Source organism: Drosophila mauritiana, chromosome X (assembly GCF_004382145.1).
Source record: "Drosophila mauritiana strain mau12 chromosome X, ASM438214v1, whole genome shotgun sequence".
In the NCBI taxonomy this organism is placed as follows: Eukaryota; Metazoa; Arthropoda; class Insecta; order Diptera; family Drosophilidae; genus Drosophila; species Drosophila mauritiana.
The window spans coordinates 22,997,066-23,019,533 of NC_046672.1; the positions used below are offsets into that span (position 1 = coordinate 22,997,066).

Below are 22,468 nucleotides of genomic sequence, written 5' to 3' on the forward strand. Positions count from 1 at the left end.
CGCAGGATGGTCCGCCTGGCAGTGGAAGCAGCACGCTTTGTCGTCCTCCCTTCTCACATGCCCTCGATTCGTGAGGGCCTCCACACTTTACACATCGGTATTCCAGGAAGCAGTAACGCTGTGTATGACCGAATCCTTGGCACCTGAAGCATTGAGGCACGTCGTTGAACTTCTGCGGCGGTTCAATGGTTACTACCGACCTGCAGATCCGCTTGACTTGGTAGACGTCTTTGTTTGTTGCTGGAAGGCTCCAGGTTGGCGAAGAATATTCCCAGCGGTTCTTTAGTTCTTCTGCCAATGGGATTGTGCAGATCTCTAACAGCGTGCCCTTGTCTGCGAAGGTCTTCAATGATTTCCTCACGATCGGTGGAGTGGTGGAGTCCTTTGATGACAACCTTGTATGCACGTTCATCTTTCGGCTGGAAAGTCCGATGCCTCTTGTTTTGGGCCACAAGTTGGAGACGCAGAGCTGTATAGGACTCTTTGTCCGGCATCATGACACGTACGTTGTTGCCATTCACGTCTTGTAGGTAAAATTGTTCTTCGGGCCTACAAGAGTCGTGATCATCTTGACGAGTGCCGAGATGTTGGTCACATCGGGGATAAAAATCGGAGGTGGCTTGATGGTCTTCGGGGTGGGCTTTGGTTTCTCGGGGGTCTTGGGCTTGGAATCGTCTTTAGGTCCGGGTTCGTCATCAGAGCTCTCTTGGTCGTACTCGTCTTCTTCGGTCGAGAGTAAAGCGAAGGCGTTGTTGGCGAGCTTCTTGCGCAGAGCTGCGCTAGTGCTTGGCTTATCTTCCAGCTCCTCTCTTGTGCTTCTTTGCCGGTTTTTCTCGCCGCGGCTCTGTGTTGCTGCTTCCTCGCTGCTGGAGCTGTTCAGAGCCTTTTGCGTGGTGTTGTTTGCTTGTGGGTGCGCGGGGGGCCTGCCAGTCCATCTTCTCCAAAGTTGATAAGGAGTGAGGAGGGGGGGGGGGGGGGGGAAGCTGGGCACCGTAAGCCGGTGAGCCAGGCAGCACGTGGCTGCTGCTTTGCAATTATACCGCTGCTTCGAGCACTGGGTTTTTTGCGCTGATAACACGCACACTCGGGTGTGCGATGGTGTTAGTGCGAACTACCGTTAGGTACGTTGGCTGGGCCAATCAAAACGCGCGACAAGATCACGCGACGCGAAGTGGCTGGGCACAAGTAACGGGACTTACAACTGTGAACAATTTGCTAACAATTTGCTGTCGATCCGCAGGCACGTCTGCACTCGTCGAGTGTTCGATCGCGACTCAATCAATTTAGTGACGCATATGATATTGTCCCTATCATAATCTTTAATTGTATCAAGTTGCCAAATACCTCGTCATCAATTTAGTGACGCATATGATATTGTCTGACTCAAATCGTCATCAATTTAGTGACGCATATGATATATCATATGACTTTAATGAATTGTGTCAAGTTGCCAAACACCTCGTCATCAATTTAGTGACGCATATGATATTGTCCCTATCATATAAATTTTTGATATAAAGACTTTAAAGAATTTATCAAGTTGCCAAATACCTCGTCATCAATTTAGTGACGCATATGATATTGTCTCTATCATATAATTAATATAAAGACTTTAATGAATTGTGTCAAGTTGCCAAACACCTCGTCATCAATTTAGTGACGCATATGATATTGTCCCTATCATATAATTTTTGATATAAAACTTTAAAGAATTGTATCAAGTTGCCAAATACCTCGTCATCAATTTAAGTGACGCATATGATATTGTCCCTATCATATAATTAATATAAAGACTTTAATGAATTGTGTCAAGTTGCCAAAACCTCGTCATCAATTTAGTGACGCATATGATATTGTCCCTATCATATAATTTTTGATATAAAAAAACTTTAAAGAATTGTATCAAGTTGCCAAATACCTCGTCATCAAATTTAGTGACGCATATGATATTGTCCCTATCATATAATTAATATAAGACTTTAATGAATTGTGTCAAGTTTGCCAAACACCTCGTCATCAATTTTGCATAATATATTCATATATTTTTGATATAAAGACTTTAAAGAATTATATCAAGTTGCCAAATACCTCGTCATCAATTTAGTGACGCATAATATGTCTCTATCATATAATTAATATAAAGACTTTAATGAATTGTGTCAAGTTGCCAAACACCTCGTCATCAATTTAGTGACGCATATGATATTGTCCTATATATAATTTTTGATATAAAGACTTTAAAGAATTCTATCAAGTTGCCAAATACCTCGTCATCAATTTAGTGACGCATATGATATTGTCTCTATCATATAATTAATATAAAGACTTTAATGATTTGTGTCACGTTGCCAAACACCTCGTCATCAATTTAGTGACGCATATGATATTGTCCCTATCATATAATTAATATAAAGACTTTTTAAAGAATTGTATCAAGTTGCCAAACACCTCGTCATCAACTACTATATTATGGTTGCGCCGACCTCTCATATTGTATTCTCTTATGTCTTCATAGGATTTTGGCAATTATACGAGTAAATTAAATAATATACATATGAAAATGATTAATTATTATATGTATAAGGGAAAAATGCTGAAATATTCCCATATTATCTTAGTATTATAGAGGAAAGACCGTTGCCGACCTCTGATATTGTTCAAAAACTTATGTATTTATATGATTTTGGCAATTATATGAGTAAATTAAATAATATACATATAAATGATTAAATATTATATGTATAAATGTATAAAGGAAAAATGATGAAATATTCCCAATTATCTTAGTATTATAGAGGAAAGACCGTTGCTGACCTCTGATATTGTTCAAAACTTATGTATTTATATGATTTTGGCAATAATATGAGTAAATTAAATAATATACATATGAAAATGATTATTATTATATGTATAAATGTATAAGGAAAAAATGCTGAAATATTCCCATATTATCTTAGTATTATAGAGGAAAGACCGTTGCTGACCTCTGATATTGTTCAAACTTATGTATTTATATGATTTTGGCAATTATATGAGTAAATTAAATAATATACATATGAAAATTATTAATTATTATATGTATAGGGGAAAAAATGCTGAAAATTCCCACATTCTCTTAGTATTATAGAGAAAAGCATTATAGTGAGAGGGTATAGTAGTGTAAACGACCGGAATTACGACAGAGGGTTCAAAAACTACTATAGGTAGGCAGTGGTTGCCGACCTCTCATATTGTTCAAAACTTATGTATTCATATGATTTTGGCAATTATATGAGTAAATTAAATAATATACATATGAAAATTATTAATTATTATATGTATAGGGGAAAAAATGCTGAAATATTCCCACATTCTCTTAGTATTATAGAGAAAAGCCATTATAGTGAGAGGGTATAGTAGTGTAAACGACCGGAATTACGACAGAGGGTTCAAAAACTACTATAGGTAGGCAGTGGTTGCCGACCTCTCATATTGTTCAAAACTTATGTATTCATATGATTTTGGCAATTATATGAGTAAATTAAATAATATACATATGAAAATTATTAATTATTATATGTATAGGGAAAAAATGCTGAAAATATCCCACATTCTCTTAGTATATATAGAGAAAAGCCATTATAGTGAGAGGGTATAGTAGTGTAAACGACCGGAATTACGACAGAGGGTTCAAAAACTACTATAGGTAGGCAGTGGTTGCCGACCTCTCATATTGTTCAAAACTTATGTATTCATATGATTTTGGCAATAATATGAGTAAATTAAATAATATACATATGAAAATGATTAATTATTATATGTATAAGGGAAAAAATCTGAAAATATCCCACATTCTCTTAGTATTATAGAGAAAAGCCATTATAGTGAGAGGGTATAGTAGTGTAAACGACCGGAATTACGACAGAGGGTTCAAAAACTACTATAGGTAGGCAGTGGTTGCCGACCTCTCATATTGTTCAAAACTTATGTATTCATATGATTTTGGCAATAATATGAGTAAATTAAATAATATACATATGAAAATGATTAATTATTATATGTATAAGGGAAAAAATGCTGAAAATATCCCACATTCTCTTAGTATTATAGAGAAAAGCCATTATAGTGAGAGGGTATAGTAGTGTAAACGACCGGAATTACGACAGAGGGTTCAAAAACTACTATAGGTAGGCAGTGGTTGCCGACCTCTCATATTGTTCAAAACTTATGTATTCATATGATTTTGGCAATAATATGAGTAAATTAAATAATATACATATGAAAATGATTAATTATTATATGTATAAGGGAAAAAATGCTGAAAATATCCCACATTCTCTTAGTATTATAGAGAAAAGCCATTATAGTGAGAGGGTATAGTAGTGTAAACGACCGGAATTACGACAGAGGGTTCAAAAACTACTATAGGTAGGCAGTGGTTGCCGACCTCTCATATTGTTCAAAACTTATGTATTCATATGATTTTGGCAATTATATGAGTAAATTAAATAATATACATATGAAATTATTAATTATTATATGTATAGGGGAAAAAATGCTGAAATATTCCCACATTCTCTTAGTATTATAGAGAAAAGCATTATAGTGAGAGGGTATAGTAGTGTAAACGACCGGAATTACGACAGAGGGTTCAAAACTACTATAGGTAGGCAGTGGTTGCCGACCTCTCATATTGTTCAAAACTTATGTATTCATATGATTTTGGCAATTATATGAGTAAATTAAATAATATACATATGAAAATTATTAATTATTATATGTATAAGGGAAAAAATGCTGAAATATCCCACATTCTCTTAGTATAATAGAGAAAAGCCATTATAGTGAGAGGGTATAGTAGTGTAAACGACCGGAATTACGACAGAGGGTTCAAAAACTACTATAGGTAGGCAGTGGTTGCCGACCTCTCATATTGTTCAAACTTATGTATTCATATGATTTTGCAATAATATGAGTAAATTAAATAATATACATATGAAATGATTAATTATTATATGTATAGGGAAAAATGCTGAATATCCACATTCTCTTAGTATTATAGAGAAAAGCCATTATAGTGGAGGGTATAGTAGTGTAAACGACCGGAATTACGACAGAGGGTTCAAAAACTACTATAGGTAGGCAGTGGTTGCCGACCTCTCATATTGTTCAAAACTTATGTATTCATATGATTTTGGCAATATATGAGTAAATTAAATAATATACATATGAAAATGATTAATTATTATATGTATAAGGGAAAAAATGCTGAAATATCCACATTCTCTTAGTATTATAGAGAAAAGCCATTATAGTGAGAGGTATAGTAGTGTAAACGACCGGAATTACGACAGAGGGTTCAAAACTACTATAGGTAGGCAGTGGTTGCCGACCTCTCATATTGTTCAAATTATGTATTCATATGATTTGGCAATATATGAGTAAATTAAATAATATACATATGAAATGATTAATTATTATATGTATAAGGGAAAAAATGCTGAAAATATCCCACATTCTCTTAGTATTATAGAGAAAAGCCATTATAGTGAGAGGGTATAGTAGTGTAAACGACCGGAATTACGACAGAGGGTTCAAAAACTACTATAGGTAGGCAGTGGTTGCCGACCTCTCATATTGTTCAAAACTTATGTATTCATATGATTTTGGCAATAATATGAGTAAATTAAATAATATACATATGAAATGATTATTATTATATGTATAAGGGAAAAAATCATTTATATGAATAATGGAAAAAAAATGAAATGTTCCTATAATCTCTTAATATATAAGAGAATAGCCCGTATGTTGGGTGGCAAACGAATTGAAAATACCCGCTTTGAGGACAGCGGGTTCAAAACTACTATAGGTAGGCAGTGGTTGCCGACCTCCGCATTATTCGAAATATTTATTTCGGATTATGTTTATATTGGTTACATACAATAAAGTATATTATTATCCGTACAAATTTGTTTCTCAGTTCTATAGACACGGGACTGGCTCCGCGGATAATAGGAATATACGCTTTATAGATAATATCGTTGAAACAAAGTCAAGTTTCTATTATATATAGAATAACAAATCGTTTCCATATATTATCGTTAATTTTTGGAGGCAGGCAAATATTAATTTATTACCTGCCGTATAGTTGGATTATTATATCGTTACGGTATAATACAATATGGATTCTTATGAAAGAAATATAAAATTATATATTAAATGTGGAAATATTATCATATGCGCTTGGTTTTATGTTATATATTACCAGAGATATATATGAAAAGAGATAATTTTAAATTTATCTTCAAAATGCAAATGATTTAACTTAATATTTATATTGGTTAAACAAAATTGTACATGTGTGGATACAATAATTATGTATGTTGGAAATAAAATGATATTTTATAATGAAATATGTATGTATAAAAGATAAATTATAGAAATATATATATTACATAATTAGATGAAATTCTTGTTATATTGGTAAAAACAAGTATAAATTAAAAATGAAAATATGGATTACGAATGCTATATAAAATGGCCGTAATCGAATGGATTTTTTTACTTATATTTAAAATTTTACCCAAAGGCGAAATATTGAATTTTATTCAATATATAAAATCATGGAATTATATAAAGTGAAAATCTATAATCTATATATCTATTATATTGCTTATTTCGATTCAAAATATATGAATGGAATATGAAGGAAAACATTATTCTGGTTGATCCTGCCAGTAGTTATATGCTTGTCTCAAAGATTAAGCCCATGCATGTCTAAGTACACACGAATTAAAAGTGAAACCGCAAAAGGCTCATTATATCAGTTATGGTTCCTTAGATCGTTAACAGTTACTTGGATAACTGTGGTAATTCTAGAGCTATACATGCAATTAAACATGAACCTTATGGGAATGTGCTTTTATTAGCTAAAACCAAGCGATGCAAGATCGTTATATTGGTTGAACTCTAGATAACATGCAGATCGTATGGTCTTGTACCGACGACAGATCTTTCAAATGTCTGCCCTATCAATTTTGATGGTAGTATCTAGGACTACATGGTTGCAACGGGTACGGGGAATCAGGGTTCGATTCCGGAGAGGGAGCCTGAGAAACGGCTACACATCTAAGGAAGGCAGCAGGCGCGTAAATTACCCACTCCCAGCTCGGGGAGGTATGCGAAAAATACAATACAGGATCATATCCGAGGCCCTGTAATTGGAATGAGTACACTTTTAAATCCTTTACAGGACCAATGGAGGGCAAGTCTGGTGCAGCAGCCGCGGTAATTCCAGCTCAATAGCGTATATTAAAGTTGTTGCGGTTAAACGTTCGTAGTTGAATTGTGTTCATAGGGTAGTACAACTTACAATTGTGGTTAGTACTATACCTTTATGTATGTAAGCGTATTACGGTGGAGTTCTTATATGTGATTAAATACTTGTATTTTTCATATGTTCTCCTATTTAAAAACCTGCATATGCTCTTAAACGAGTGTTATTGTGGGCCGGTACTATTACTTTGAACAATTAGAGTGCTTAAAGCAGGCTTCAATGCTGAATATTCTGTGCATGGGATAATGAAATAGACCTCTGTTCTGCTTTCATTGGTTTCAGATCAAGAGGTAATGAATAGAAGCAGTTTGGGGGCATTAGTATTACGACGCGAGAGGTGAAATTCTTGGACCGTCGTAAGACTAACTTAAGCGAAAGCATTGCCAAGATGTTTTCATTATCAGAACGAAAGTTAGAGGTTCGAAGGCGATCAGATACCGCCCTAGTTCTAACCATAAACGATGCCAGCTAGCATTGGGTGTAGCTACTTTTATGGCTCTCTCAGTCGCTTCCCGGGAACCAAGCTTTTGGGCTCGGGGGAAGTATGTTGCAAGCTGAAACTTAAAGGAATTGACGGAAGGGCACCACAGGAGTGGAGCCTGCGGCTTAATTTGACTCAACACGGGAACTTACCAGGTCCGAACATAGTGTGTAAGACAGATTGATAGCTCTTTTCGAATCTATGGGTGGTGATGCGTTCTAGTTCGTGGAGTGATTTGTCTGGTTAATTCGATAACGAACGAGATCAATATTTAAATAGATATCTTCAGGATTATGGTGCTGAAGCTTATGTAGCCTTCATTCATGGTGGCAGTAAAATGTTTATTGTGTTTGAATGTGTTTATGTAAGTGGAGCCGTACTGTTGGTTTGTCCATTATAAGGACACTAGCTTCTTAAATGGACAAATTGCGTCTAGCAATAATGAGATTGAGCATAACGGTCTGTGATGCCCTTAGATGTCCTGGGCTGCACGCGCGCTACATGAAAGTATCAACGTGTATTTCCTAGACGGAGGTCGGGTAACCCTGAACCATTTCATGCTTGGGATTGTGAACTGAACTGTTCACATGAACTTGGATTCCCAGTAAGTGTGAGTCTTAATCGCATTGATTACGTCCTGCCTTTGTAACCGCCCGTCGCTATACGATTGAATTATTTAGTGAGGTCTCCGGACGTGATCACTGTGACGCCTTGCGTGTTACGGTTGTTTCGCAAAGTTGACCGAACTTGATTATTTAGAGGAAGTAAAAGTCGTAACAGGTTTCCGTAGGTGAACCTGCGGAAGGATCATTATTGTATAATATCCTTATCGTTAATAACATTTGTTATAATACATAATACAATTTACAAATAAAAATATTACAAATGATTCCCGGATCAAAGTTAAGTCAAATAAATGAAGATGGCTTTTATTTTATATGTGGGGCTGGCAACCTCATAAAAGCTTTACTTATTAATGTTGTTGTGCGTATTTGTGGCAGTACTACTACAACAATGGGTTTCCTATAAACAAATTCCGAAATGGAATCGAAGAACGACAAATTTGAAAGTAGAAGTCGAATTAAATTAAATATTTGAATGTGGTATTCAAATAAGTGTGTGTGTATATGGACCATAATATACACGCGTTGCGAATATGTATTGTTCATCTATGTTATGAGCATACGTTGGCTAATGCAACAACCTAAATATAATGTTGTACTGTCATCATCAGGTTAATGTTTATATAAATTTTGCAGTATGTGTCACCCAAATAGCAAACCATAACCAGATTTTTATGATACATAATGCTTATATGAAACTAAGACATATGCAACATTATTTTTAGGTATAAAATAAATTTATGAAGGAATTGATATATGCCAGTAAAATGGTGTATTTTTAATTCTTTCAATAAAACATATTGATTATATAAATGAATTTAAAACTCTAAGCGGTGGATCACTCGGCTCATGGGTCGATGAAACGCAGGCAAACTGTGCGTCATGTGTGAACTGCAGGACACATGAACATCGACATTTGAACGCATATCGCAGTCCATGCTGTTATGTATTTAATTAATTTTATAGTGCTGCTTGGATACATATGGTTGAGGGTTGTAAGACTATGCTAATTAAGTTGTTTTAAATTTTTTATAAGATATGGTATATTATTGGATTAATATGATTTTATTCATAATATTAAAAAGAAATGAAAACATTATCTCACATTTGAATGTGAAAACGAAGAGATATTTTCTTTTCATCAATATACTGAGAAATGTCTAGCATAAAAATTGAATATTTTTCATCTAGATTGTCTCTTATTAATGATTCGGAAAAAGAAAATCTTGGTTTTGTTATTATTTCGTTGGTTCGTTAATGGATAAAAATAACTTTGCTTACAAGAACTATTGGAACTATTTAACGAATTTATTGATGTTTTATCATTTATATATAAGAATTTATGGCAAAAATAGTTATATATAACCTCAACTCATATGGGACTACCCCTGAATTTAAGCATATTATTAGGGGAGGAAAGAAACTACAAGGATTTTCTTAGTAGCGGCGAGCGAAAGAAAACAGTTCAGCACTAGTCCTTTGTCTATATGGCAAATGTGAGATGCAGTGTATGGAGCGTCATATTCTAGTATGAGAATTAATGATTAAGTCTTCTTAATGAGGCATTACCATAGAGGGTGCCAGGCCCGTATAACGTTAATGATTACTAGATGTTTCAAAGAGTCGTGTTGCTTGATAGTGCCAGCTAAGTGGGTGTAACTCCATCTAAAAATATAACATGAGACGATAGTAACAAGTACCGTGAGGAAAGTTGAAAGATCTGAATAGAGAGTTAACGTACGTGAAACTGCTTAGAGGTTAAGCCGATGAACCTGATATCCGTTATGGATTCTCATTAAATTGTAATATTTAAATAATATTATTAAGAATAATGTGCATTTTTTCCATATAAGGACATTGTAATCTATTAGCATATCCCAAATTTATCATAAATATAACTTATAGTTTATTCCAATTAAATTGCTTGCATTTTAACACAGAATAAATGTTATTAATTTGATAAGTGCTGATAGATTTATATTATTACAGAGCGTTAATTTTTCGGAATTATATAATGGCATAATTATCATTGATTTTTGTGTTTATTATATGCTCTTGTATGATTAACAATGCGAAAGATTCAGGATACTTCGGGACCCGTCTTGAAACACGGACCAAGGAGTCTAACATATGTGCAAGTTATTGGGATGTAAACCTAATAGCGTAATTAACTTGACTAATAATGGGATTAGTTTTTTAGCTATTTATAGCTAATTAACACAATCCCGGGGCGTTCTATATAGTTATGTATAATGTATATTTATATTATTTATGCCTCTAACTGGAAGTACCTTGAGCATATATGCTGTGACCCGAAAGATGGTGAACTATACTTGATCAGGTTGAAGTCAGGGGAAACCCTGATGGAGACCGAAACAGTTCTGACGTGCAAATCGATTGTCAGAATTGAGTATAGGGGCGAAAGACCAATCGAACCATCTAGTAGCTGGTTCCTTCCGAGTTTCCCTCAGGATAGCTGGTGCATTTTAATATTATATAAATAATCTTATCTGGTAAAGCGAATGATTAGAGGCTTAGGGTCGAAACGATCTTAACCTATTCTCAACTTAAATGGGGTAAGAACCTTAACTTTCTTGATATGAAGTTCAAGGTTATGATATAATGTGCCCAGTGGGCCATTTTGGTAAGCAGAACTGGCGCTGTGGGATGAACCAAACGTAATGTTACGGTGCCCAAATTAACAACTCATGCAGATACCATGAAGGCGTTGGTTGCTTAAAACAGCAGGACGGTGATCATGGAAGTCGAATCCGCTAAGGAGTGTGTAACAACTCACCTGCCGAAGCAACTAGCCCTTAAATGGATGGCGCTTAAGTTGTATACCTATACATTACGCTAAAGTGATGATTTATATTACTTGTGATATAAATTTTGAAACTTTAGTGAGTAGGAAGGTACAATGGTATGCGTAGAAGTGTTTGGCGTAAGCCTGCATGGAGCTGCCATTGGTACAGATCTTGGTGGTAGTAGCAAATAATCGAATGAGACCTTGGTAGACTGAAGTGGAGAAGGGTTTCGTGTGACAGTGGTTGATCACGAGTTAGTCGGTCCTAAGTTCAAGGCGAAAGCCGAAATTTTCAAGTAAAACAAAAATGCCTACTATATTAAACAAAGCGAATATAATACACTTGAATAATTTTGAACGAAAGGGAATACGGTTCCAATTCCGTAACCTGTTGAGTATCCGTTTGTTATTAATATGGGCCTCGTGCTCATCCTGGCAACAGGAACGACCATAAAGAAGCCGTCGAGAGATATCGGAAGAGTTTTCTTTTCTGTTTTATAGCCGTACTACCATGGAAGTCTTTCGCAGAGAGGATATGGTAGAATGGGCTAGAGAGCATGACATATACTGTTGTGTCGATATTTTCTCCTCGGACCTTGAAAATTTATGGTGGGGACACGCAAACTTCTCACAGGCCGTACCAATATCCGCAGCTGGTCTCCAAGGTGAAGAGTCTCTAGTCGATGAATAATGTAGGTAAGGGAAGTCGGCAATTAGATCCGTAACTTCGGGATAAGGATTGGCTCTGAAGATTGAGATAGTCGGGCTTGATTGGGAAACAATAACATGGTTTTATGTGCTCGTTCTGGGTATATAGAGTTTCTAGCATTTATGTTAGTTACTTGTTCCCGGATAGTTTAGTTACGTAGCCATTGTGGAACTTTCTTGCTAAAATTTTTAAGAATACTATTTGGGTTAAACCAATTAGTTCTTATCAATTATACGATTATCAATTACAATCAATTCAGAACTGGCAGGACTTGGGGAATCCGACTGTCTAATTAAAACAAAGCATTGTGATGGCCCTAGCGGGTGTTGACACAATGTGATTTCTGCCCAGTGCTCTGAATGTCAAAGTGAAGAAATTCAAGTAAGCGCGGGTCAACGGCGGGAGTAACTATGACTCTCTTAAGGTAGCCAAATGCCTCGTCATCTAATTAGTGACGCGCATGAATGGATTAACGAGATTCCTACTGTCCCTATCTACTATCTAGCGAAACCACAGCCAAGGGAACGGGCTTGGAATAATTAGCGGGGAAAGAAGACCCTTTTGAGCTTGACTCTAATCTGGCAGTGTAAGGAGACATAAGAGGTGTAGAATAAGTGGGAGAGACCTCGGTTTGGTATCGTCAATGAAATACCACTACTCTTATTGTTTCCTTACTTACTTGATTAAATGGAACGTGTATCATTTCCTAGCCATTATACGGATATATTTATTATATCTTATGGTATTGGGTTTTGATGCAAGCTTCTTGATCAAAGTATCACGAGTTTGTTATATAATCGCAAACAAATTCTTTAATAAAACGATGCATTTATGTATTTTTGATTTGAAAATTTGGTATAACTCCAATTACTCAGGTATGATCCAATTCAAGGACATTGCCAGGTAGGGAGTTTGACTGGGGCGGTACATCTCTCAAATAATAACGGAGGTGTCCCAAGGCCAGCTCAGTGCGGACAGAAACCACACATAGAGCAAAAGGGCAAATGCTGACTTGATCTCGGTGTTCAGTACACACAGGGACAGCAAAAGCTCGGCCTATCGATCCTTTTGGTTTAAAGAGTTTTTAACAAGAGGTGTCAGAAAAGTTACCATAGGGATAACTGGCTTGTGGCGGCCAAGCGTTCATAGCGACGTCGCTTTTTGATCCTTCGATGTCGGCTCTTCCTATCATTGTGAAGCAAAATTCACCAAGCGTTGGATTGTTCACCCATGCAAGGGAACGTGAGCTGGGTTTAGACCGTCGTGAGACAGGTTAGTTTTACCCTACTAATGACAAAACGTTGTTGCGACAGCATTCCTGCGTAGTACGAGAGGAACCGCAGGTACGGACCAATGGCACAATACTTGTTCGAGCGAACAGTGGTATGACGCTACGTCCGTTGGATTATGCCTGAACGCCTCTAAGGTCGTATCCGTGCTGGACTGCAATGATAAATAAGGGGCAATTTGCATTGTATGGCTTCTAAACCATTTAAAGTTATAATTATTTTATAAACGACAATGGATGTGATGCCAATGTAATTTGTAACATAGTAAATTAGGAGGATCTTCGATCACCTGATGCCGCGCTAGTTACATATAAAAGCATTATTTAATACAATGACAAAGCCTAGAATCAATTGTAAACGACTTTTGTAACAGGCAAGGTGTTGTAAGTGGTTGAGCAGCTGCCATACTGCGATCCACTGAAGCTTATCCTTTGCTTGATGATTCGATAAATAAATGATTTTTCCTGTAGCCAAACAAACACCTCGTCATCAATTTAGTGACGCATATGATATTGTCCCTATCATATAATTTTTGATATAAAGACTTTAAAGAATTATATCAAGTTGCCAAATACCTCGTCATCAATTTAGTGACGCATATGATATTGTCCCTATCGTATAATTTTTGATATAAAGACTTTAAAGAATTCTATCACGTTGCCAAATACCTCGTCATCAATTTAGTGACGCATATGATATTGTCCCTATCATATAATTAATATAAAGACTTTAATGAATTGTGTCAAGTTGCCAAACACCTCGTCATCAATTTAGTGACGCATATGTGTCCCTTCACGCATATGATATTGTCCCTATCATATAATTTTTGATATAAAAACTTTAAAGAATTGTATCAAGTTGCCAAACCTCGTCATCAATTTAGTGACGCATATGATATTGATCATACTTCAAGTTTCATCCTGATATTGTGACTTTAATGAATTGTGTCAAGTTGCCAAACACCTCGTCATCAATTTAGTGACGCATATGATATTGTCCCTATCATATAATTTTTGATATAAAGACTTTAAAGAATTTATCAAGTTGCCAAATACCTCGTCATCAATTTAGTGACGCATATGATATTGTCTCTATCATATAATTAATATAAAGACTTTAATGAATTGTGTCAAGTTGCCAAACACCTCGTCATCAATTTAGTGACGCATATGATATTGTCCCTATCATATAATTTTTGATATAAAAACTTTAAAGAATTGTATCAAGTTGCCAAATACCTCGTCATCAATTTAGTGACGCATATGATATTGTCCCTATCATATAATTAATATAAAGACTTTAATGAATTGTGTCAAGTTGCCAAACACCTCGTCATCAATTTAGTGACGCATATGATATTGTCCCTATCATATAATTTTTGATATAAAAACTTTAAAGAATTGTATCAAGTTGCCAAATACCTCGTCATCAATTTAGTGACGCATATGATATTGTCCCTATCATATAATTAATATAAAGACTTTAATGAATTGTGTCAAGTTGCCAAACACCTCGTCATCAATTTAGTGACGCATATGATATTGTCCCTATCATATAATTTTGATATAAAGACTTTAAAGAATTATATCAAGTTGCCAAATACCTCGTCATCAATTTAGTGACGCATATGATATTGTCTCTATCATATAATTAATATAAAGACTTTAATGAATTGTGTCAAGTTGCCAAACACCTCGTCATCAATTTAGTGACGCATATGATATTGTCCCTATCATATAATTTTTGATATAAAGACTTTAAAGAATTCTATCAAGTTGCCAAATACCTCGTCATCAATTTAGTGACGCATATGATATTGTCTCTATCATATAATTAATATAAAGACTTTAATGATTTGTGTCACGTTGCCAAACACCTCGTCATCAATTTAGTGACGCATATGATATTGTCCCTATCATATAATTAATATAAAGACTTTTTAAAGAATTGTATCAAGTTGCCAAACACCTCGTCATCAACTACTATATTATGGTTGCGCCGACCTCTCATATTGTATTCTCTTATGTCTTCATAGGATTTTGGCAATTATACGAGTAAATTAAATAATATACATATGAAAATGATTAATTATTATATGTATAAGGGAAAAAATGCTGAAATATTCCCATATTATCTTAGTATTATAGAGGAAAGACCGTTGCCGACCTCTCCTTATGTATTTATATGATTCCTTATCTTAGTATTATAGAGGAAAGACCGTTGCTGACCTCTGATATTGTTCAAAACTTATGTATTTATATGATTTTGGCAATAATATGAGTAAATTAAATAATATACATATGAAAATGATTAATTATTATATGTATAAATGTATAAGGGAAAAAATGCTGAAAATATTCCATATTATCTTAGTATTATAGAGGAAAGACCGTTGCTGACCTCTGATATTGTTCAAAACTTATGTATTTATATGATTTTGGCAATTATATGAGTAAATTAAATAATATACATATGAAAATTATTAATTATTATATGTATAGGGAAAAAATGCTGAAATATTCCCACATTCTCTTAGTATTATAGAGAAAAGCCATTATAGTGAGAGGGTATAGTAGTGTAAATTATTCAAAAACTATAGAGTGGTTGCCGACCTCTCATATTGTTCAAAACTTATGTATTCATATGATTTTGGCAATTATATGAGTAAATTAAATAATATACATATGAAAATTATTAATTATTATATGTATAGGGGAAAAAATGCTGAAATATTCCCACATTCTCTTAGTATTATAGAGAAAAGCCATTATAGTGAGAGGGTATAGTAGTGTAAACGACCGGAATTACGACAGAGGGTTCAAAAACTACTATAGGTAGGCAGTGGTTGCCGACCTCTCATATTGTTCAAAACTTATGTATTCATATGATTTTGGCAATTATATGAGTAAATTAAATAATATACATATGAAAATTATTAATTATTATATGTATAAGGGAAAAAATGCTGAAAATATCCCACATTCTCTTAGTATTAGAGAAAGCCATTATAGTGAGAGGGTATAGTAGTGTAAACGACCGGAATTACGACAGAGGGTTACTATAGGTAGGCAGTGGTTGCCGACCTCTCATATTGTTCAAAACTTATGTATTCATATGATTTTGGCAATAATATGAGTAAATTAAATAATATACATATGAAAATGATTAATTATTATATGTATAAGGGGAAAAAAATTCTGAAAATATCCCACATTCTCTTAGTATTATAGAGAAAAGCCATTATAGTGAGAGGGTATAGTAGTGTAAACGACCGGAATTACGACAGAGGGTTCAAAAACTACTATAGGTAGGCCAGTGGTTGCCGACCTCTCATATTGTTCAAAACTTATGTATTCATATGATTTTGGCAATAATATGAGTAAATTAAATAATATACATATGAAAATGATTAATTATTATATGTATAAGGGAAAAAAATGCTGAAAATATCCCACATTCTCTTAGTATTATAGAGAAAAGCCATTATAGTGAGAGGGTATAGTAGTGTAAACGACCGGAATTACGACAGAGGGTTCAAAAACTACTATAGGTAGGCAGTGGTTGCCGACCTCTCATATTGTTCAAAACTTATGTATTCATATGATTTTGGCAATAATATGAGTAAATTAAATAATATACATATGAAAATGATTAATTATTATATTATAAGGGAAAAATGCTGAAAATATCCCACATTCTCTTAGTATTATAGAGAAAAGCCATTATAGTGAGAGGGTATAGTAGTGTAAACGACCGGAATTACGACAGAGGGTTCAAAAACTACTATAGGTAGGCAGTGGTTGCCGACCTCTCATATTGTTCAAAACTTATGTATTCATATGATTTTGGCAATTATATGAGTAAATTAAATAATATACATATGAAAATTATTATTAATTATATGTTAAGGGGAAAAAATGCTGAAATATTCCCACATTCTCTTAGTATTATAGAGAAAAGCCATTATAGTGAGAGGGTATAGTAGTGTAAACGACCGGAATTACGACAGAGGGTTCAAAAACTACTATAGGTAGGCAGTGGTTGCCGACCTCTCATATTGTTCAAAACTTATGTATTCATATGATTTTGGCAATTATATGAGTAAATTAAAATAATATACATATGAAATTATTAATTATTATATGTATAAGGGAAAAAATGCTGAAAATATCCCACATTCTCTTAGTATAATAGAGAAAAGCCATTATAGTGAGAGGGTATAGTAGTGTAAACGACCGGAATTACGACAGAGGGTTCAAAAACTACTATAGGTAGGCCAGTGGTTGCCGACCTCTCATATTGTTCAAAACTTATGTATTCATATGATTTTGGCAATTAATATGAGTAAATTAAATAATATACATATGAAAATATTAATTATTATATGTATAAGGGAAAAAATGCTGAAAATATCCCACATTCTCTTTAGTATTATAGAGAAAAGCCATTATAGTGAGAGGGTATAGTAGTGTAAACGAACCGGGAATTACGACAGAGGGTTCAAAAACTACTATAGGTAGGCAGTGGTTGCCGACCTCTCATATTGTTCAAAACTTATGTATTCATATGATTTTGGCAATATATGAGTAAATTAAATAATATACATATGAAAATGATTAATTATTATATGTATAAGGGAAAAAATGCTGAAAAATATCCCACAATTCTCTTAGTATTATAGAGAAAAGCCATTATAGTGAGAGGGTATAGTAGTGTAAACGACCGGAATTACGACAGAGGGTTCAAAAACTACTATAGGTAGGCAGTGGTTGCCGACCTCTCATATTGTTCAAAACTTATGTATTCATATGATTTTGGCAATAATATGAGTAAATTAAATAATTATACATATGAAAATGATTAATTATTATATGTATAAGGGAAAAAATGCTGAAAATATCCCCACATTCTCTTAGTATTATAGAGAAAAGCCATTATAGTGAGAGGGTATAGTAGTGTAAACGACCGGAATTACGACAGAGGGTTCAAAAACTACTATAGGTAGGCAGTGGTTGCCGGACCTCTCATATTGTTCAAAAACTATGTATTCATATGATTTTGGCAATAATATGAGTAAATTAAATATATACATATGAAAATGATTAATTATTATATGTATAAGGGAAAAAAAATAATCATATTATATATGAATAATGGAAAAAAAATGAAATGTTCCTATAATCTCTTAATATATAAGAGAATAGCCCGTATGTTGGGTGGCAAACGGAATTGAAAATACCCGCTTGAGGACAGCGGGTTCAAAAACTACTATAGGTAGGCAGTGGTTGCCGACCTCCCCGCATTATTCGAAATATTTATTTCGATTATGTTTATTTGTTACATACAATAAAGTATATTATTATCCGTACAAATTTGTTTCTCAGTTCTATAGAACACGGGACTTGGCTCCGCGGATAATAGGGAATATACGCTTTATAGATAATATCGTTGAAACAAAAGTCAAGTTTCTATTATATATAGAATAACAAATCGTTTCCATATATTATCGTTAATTTTGGAGGCAGGCAAATATTAATTTATTACCTGCCGTATAGTTGGATTATTATATCGTTACGGTAATACAAATATGGATTCTTATGAAAGAAATATAAAATTATATATTAAATGTGGAAATATTATCATATGCGCTTGGTTTATGTTATATATTACCAGAGATATATATGAAAAGAGATAAATTTTAAATTTATCTTCAAAATGCAAATGATTTAACTTAATATTTATATTGGTTAAACAAAAATTGTACATGTGTGGATTACAATAATTATGTATGTTGGAAATATAAATGATATTTTATAATGAAATATGTATGTATAAAAGATAAAATTATAGAAATATATATATTACAATAATTAGATGAAATTCTTGTTTATATTGGTAAAACAAGTATAAATTAAAAATGAAAATATGGATTACGAATGCTATATAAAAATGGCCGTAATCGAATGGATTTTTTTACTTATATATTTAAAATTTTACCCAAAGGCGAAATATTGAATTTTATTCAATATAATAAAAATCATGGAATTATATAAAGTGAAAAAATCTATATATCTATATATCTATTATATTGCTTATTTCGATTCAAAAATATATGAATGGAATATGAAGGAAAAACATTATTCTGGTTGATCCTGCCAGTATTATATGCTTGTCTCAAAGATTAAGCCATGCATGTCTAAGTACACACGAATTAAAAGTGAAACCGCAAAAGGCTCATTATATCAGTTATGGTTCCTTAGATCGTTAACAGTTACTTGATAACTGTGGTAATTCTAGAGCTAATACATGCAATTAAAACATGAACCTTATGGGACATGTGCTTTTATTAGGCTAAAACCAAGCGATCGCAAGATCGTTATATTGGTTGAACTCTAGATAACATGCAGATCGTATGGTCTTGTACCGACGACAGATCTTTCAAATGTCTGCCCTATCAACTTTTGATGGTAGTATCTAGGACTACCATGGTTGCAACCGGGTAACGGGGAATCAGGGTTCGATTCCGGAGAGGGAGCCTGAGAAACGGCTACCACATCTAAGGAAGGCAGCAGGCGCGTAAATTACCCACTCCCAGCTCGGGGAGGTAGTGACGAAAAATAACAATACAGGACTCATATCCGAGGCCCTGTAATTGGAATGAGTACACTTTAAATCCTTTAACAAGGACCAATTGGAGGGCAAGTCTGGTGCCAGCAGCCGCGGTAATTCCAGCTCCAATAGCGTATATTAAATTGTTGCGGTTAAAACGTTCTAGTTGAACTTGTGCTTCATACGGGTAGTACAACTTACAATTGTGGTTAGTACTATACCTTTATGTATGTAAGCGTATTACCGGTGGAGTTCTTATATGTGATTAAATACTTGTATTTTTTCATATGTCCTCCTATTTAAAAACCTGCACTAGTGCTCTTAAACGAGTGTTATTGTGGGCCGGTACTATTACTTTGAACAAATTAGGAGTGCTTAAAGCAGGCTTCAAATGCCTGAATATTCTGTGCATGGATAATGAAATAAGACCTCTGTTCTGCTTTCATTGGTTTTCAGATCAAGAGGTAATGATTAATAGAAGCAGTTTGGGGCATTAGTATTACGACGCGAGAGGTGAAATTCTTGGACCGTCGTAAGACTAACTTAAGCGAAAGCATTTGCCAAAGATGTTTTCATTAATCAAGAACGAAAGTTAGAGGTTCGAAGGCGATCAGATACCGCCCTAGTTCTAACCATAAACGATGCCAGCTAGCAATTGGGTGTAAGCTACTTTTATGGCTCTCTCAGTCGCTTCCCGGGAAACCAAAGCTTTTGGGCTCCGGGGGAAGTATGGTTGCAAAGCTGAAACTTAAAGAATGACGGTAAGGCACCACCAGGAGTGGAGCCTGCGGCTTAATTTGACTCAACACGGAAAACTTACCAGGTCCGAACATAAGTGTGTAAGACAGATTGATAGCTCTTTCTCGAATCTATGGGTGGTGGTGCATGGCCGTTCTTAGTTCGTGGAGTGATTTGTCTGGTTAATTCCGATAACGAACGAGACTCAATATATTAAATAGATATCTTCAGGATTATGGGCTGAAGCTTATGTAGCCTTCATTCATGGTGGCAGTAAAATGTTTATTGTGTTTGAATGTGTTTATGTAAGTGGAGCCGTACCTGTTGGTTTGTCCCATTATAAGGACACTAGCTTCTTAAATGGACAAATTGCGTCTAGCAATAATGAGATTGAGCAATAACAGGTCTGTGATGCCCTTAGATGTCCTGGGCTGCACGCGCGCTACAATGAAAGTATCAACGTGTATTTCCTAGACCGAGAGGTCCGGGTAAACCGCTGAACCACTTTCATGCTTGGGATTGTGAACTGAAACTGTTCACATTTGGAATTCCCAGTAAGTGTGAGTCATTAACTCGCATTGATACGTCCCTGCCCTTTGTACACACCGCCCGTCGCTACTACCGATTGAATTATTTAGTGAGGTCTCCGGACGTGATCACTGTGACGCCTTGCGTGTTACGGTTGTTTCGCAAAAGTTGACCGAACTTGATTATTTAGAGGAAGTAAAAGTCGTAACAAGGTTTCCGTAGGTGAACCTGCGGAAGGATCATTATTGTATAATATCCTTATCGTTAATAAACATTTGTTATAATACAAATAAATACAATTTACCAAAATAAAAATATTACAAAATGATTCCACGGAATCAAAAGTTAAAGTCAAAATAAATGAAGATGGCTTTTATTTTATATGTGGGGCTTGGCAACCTCATAAAAAGACTTTAACATTATTAATGTTGTTGTGCGTATTTGTGGCAGTACCTACTACAACAATGGCGTTTCCTATAAAAACAAATTCTCGAAAATGGAAATCGAAGAAACTGAACAAAATTTGAAAGTAGAAGTCGAATTAAAATTAAAATAATTTTGAATGTGGTATTCAAAATAAGTGTGTGTGTATATGGACCATAATATACACGCGTTGCGAATATGTATTGTTCATCTATGTTATGAGCATACGTTGGCTAATGCAACAACCTAAAATATACAATGTTTGTACCTGTCATCCATCAGGTTAATGTTTTATATAAATTTTGCAGTATGTGTCACCCAAAATAGCAAACCATAACCAGATTTTTATGATACATAATGCTTATATGAAACTAAGACATATCGCAACATTTATTTTTAGGTATAAAAATAAATTTATTGAAGGAATTGATATATGCCAGTAAAATGGTGTATTTTTAATTTCTTTCAATAAAAACAATATTGATATATATAAAAATGAATTATAAAACTCTAAGCGGTGGATCACTCGGCTCATGGGTCGATGAAGAACGCAGCAAACTGTGCGTCATCGTGTGAACTGCAGGACACATGAACATCGACATTTTGAACGCATATCGCAGTCCATGCTGTTATGTACTTTAATTAATTTTATAGTGCTGCTTGGACTACATATGGTTGAGGGTTGTAAGACTATGCTAATTAAGTTGTTTATAAATTTTTTATAAGCATATGGTATATTATTGGATTAAATAATGATTTATTCATAATATTAAAAAAGAAATGAAAACATTATCTCACATTTGAATGTGAAAAACGAAGAGAAATATTTTCTTTTTCAATCAAATAATACTGAGAAATGTCTAGCATAAAAAATTGAAATATTTTCATCTAGAATTGTCTCTTAATTAATGATTCGAAAAAGAAAAAAATCTTGGTTTTGTTAT

At 34.3% G+C, this 22,468-nt stretch overlaps 2 non-coding genes across 2 annotated transcripts; both read left to right on the forward strand.

The window, feature by feature from the left end:
• The first annotated feature begins 9,784 nt into the window (after positions 1 to 9,784).
• On the forward strand, positions 9,785 to 13,673 carry LOC117148960. Its single transcript, XR_004459962.1, has one exon. It is a non-coding gene; the product is annotated as a large subunit ribosomal RNA (ribosomal RNA).
• Positions 13,674 to 22,030: 8,357 nt separating this feature from the next.
• On the forward strand, positions 22,031 to 22,209 carry LOC117148967. The gene has a single exon (XR_004459968.1). It is a non-coding gene; the product is annotated as a 5.8S ribosomal RNA (ribosomal RNA).
• Positions 22,210 to 22,468: the final 259 nt, after the last annotated feature.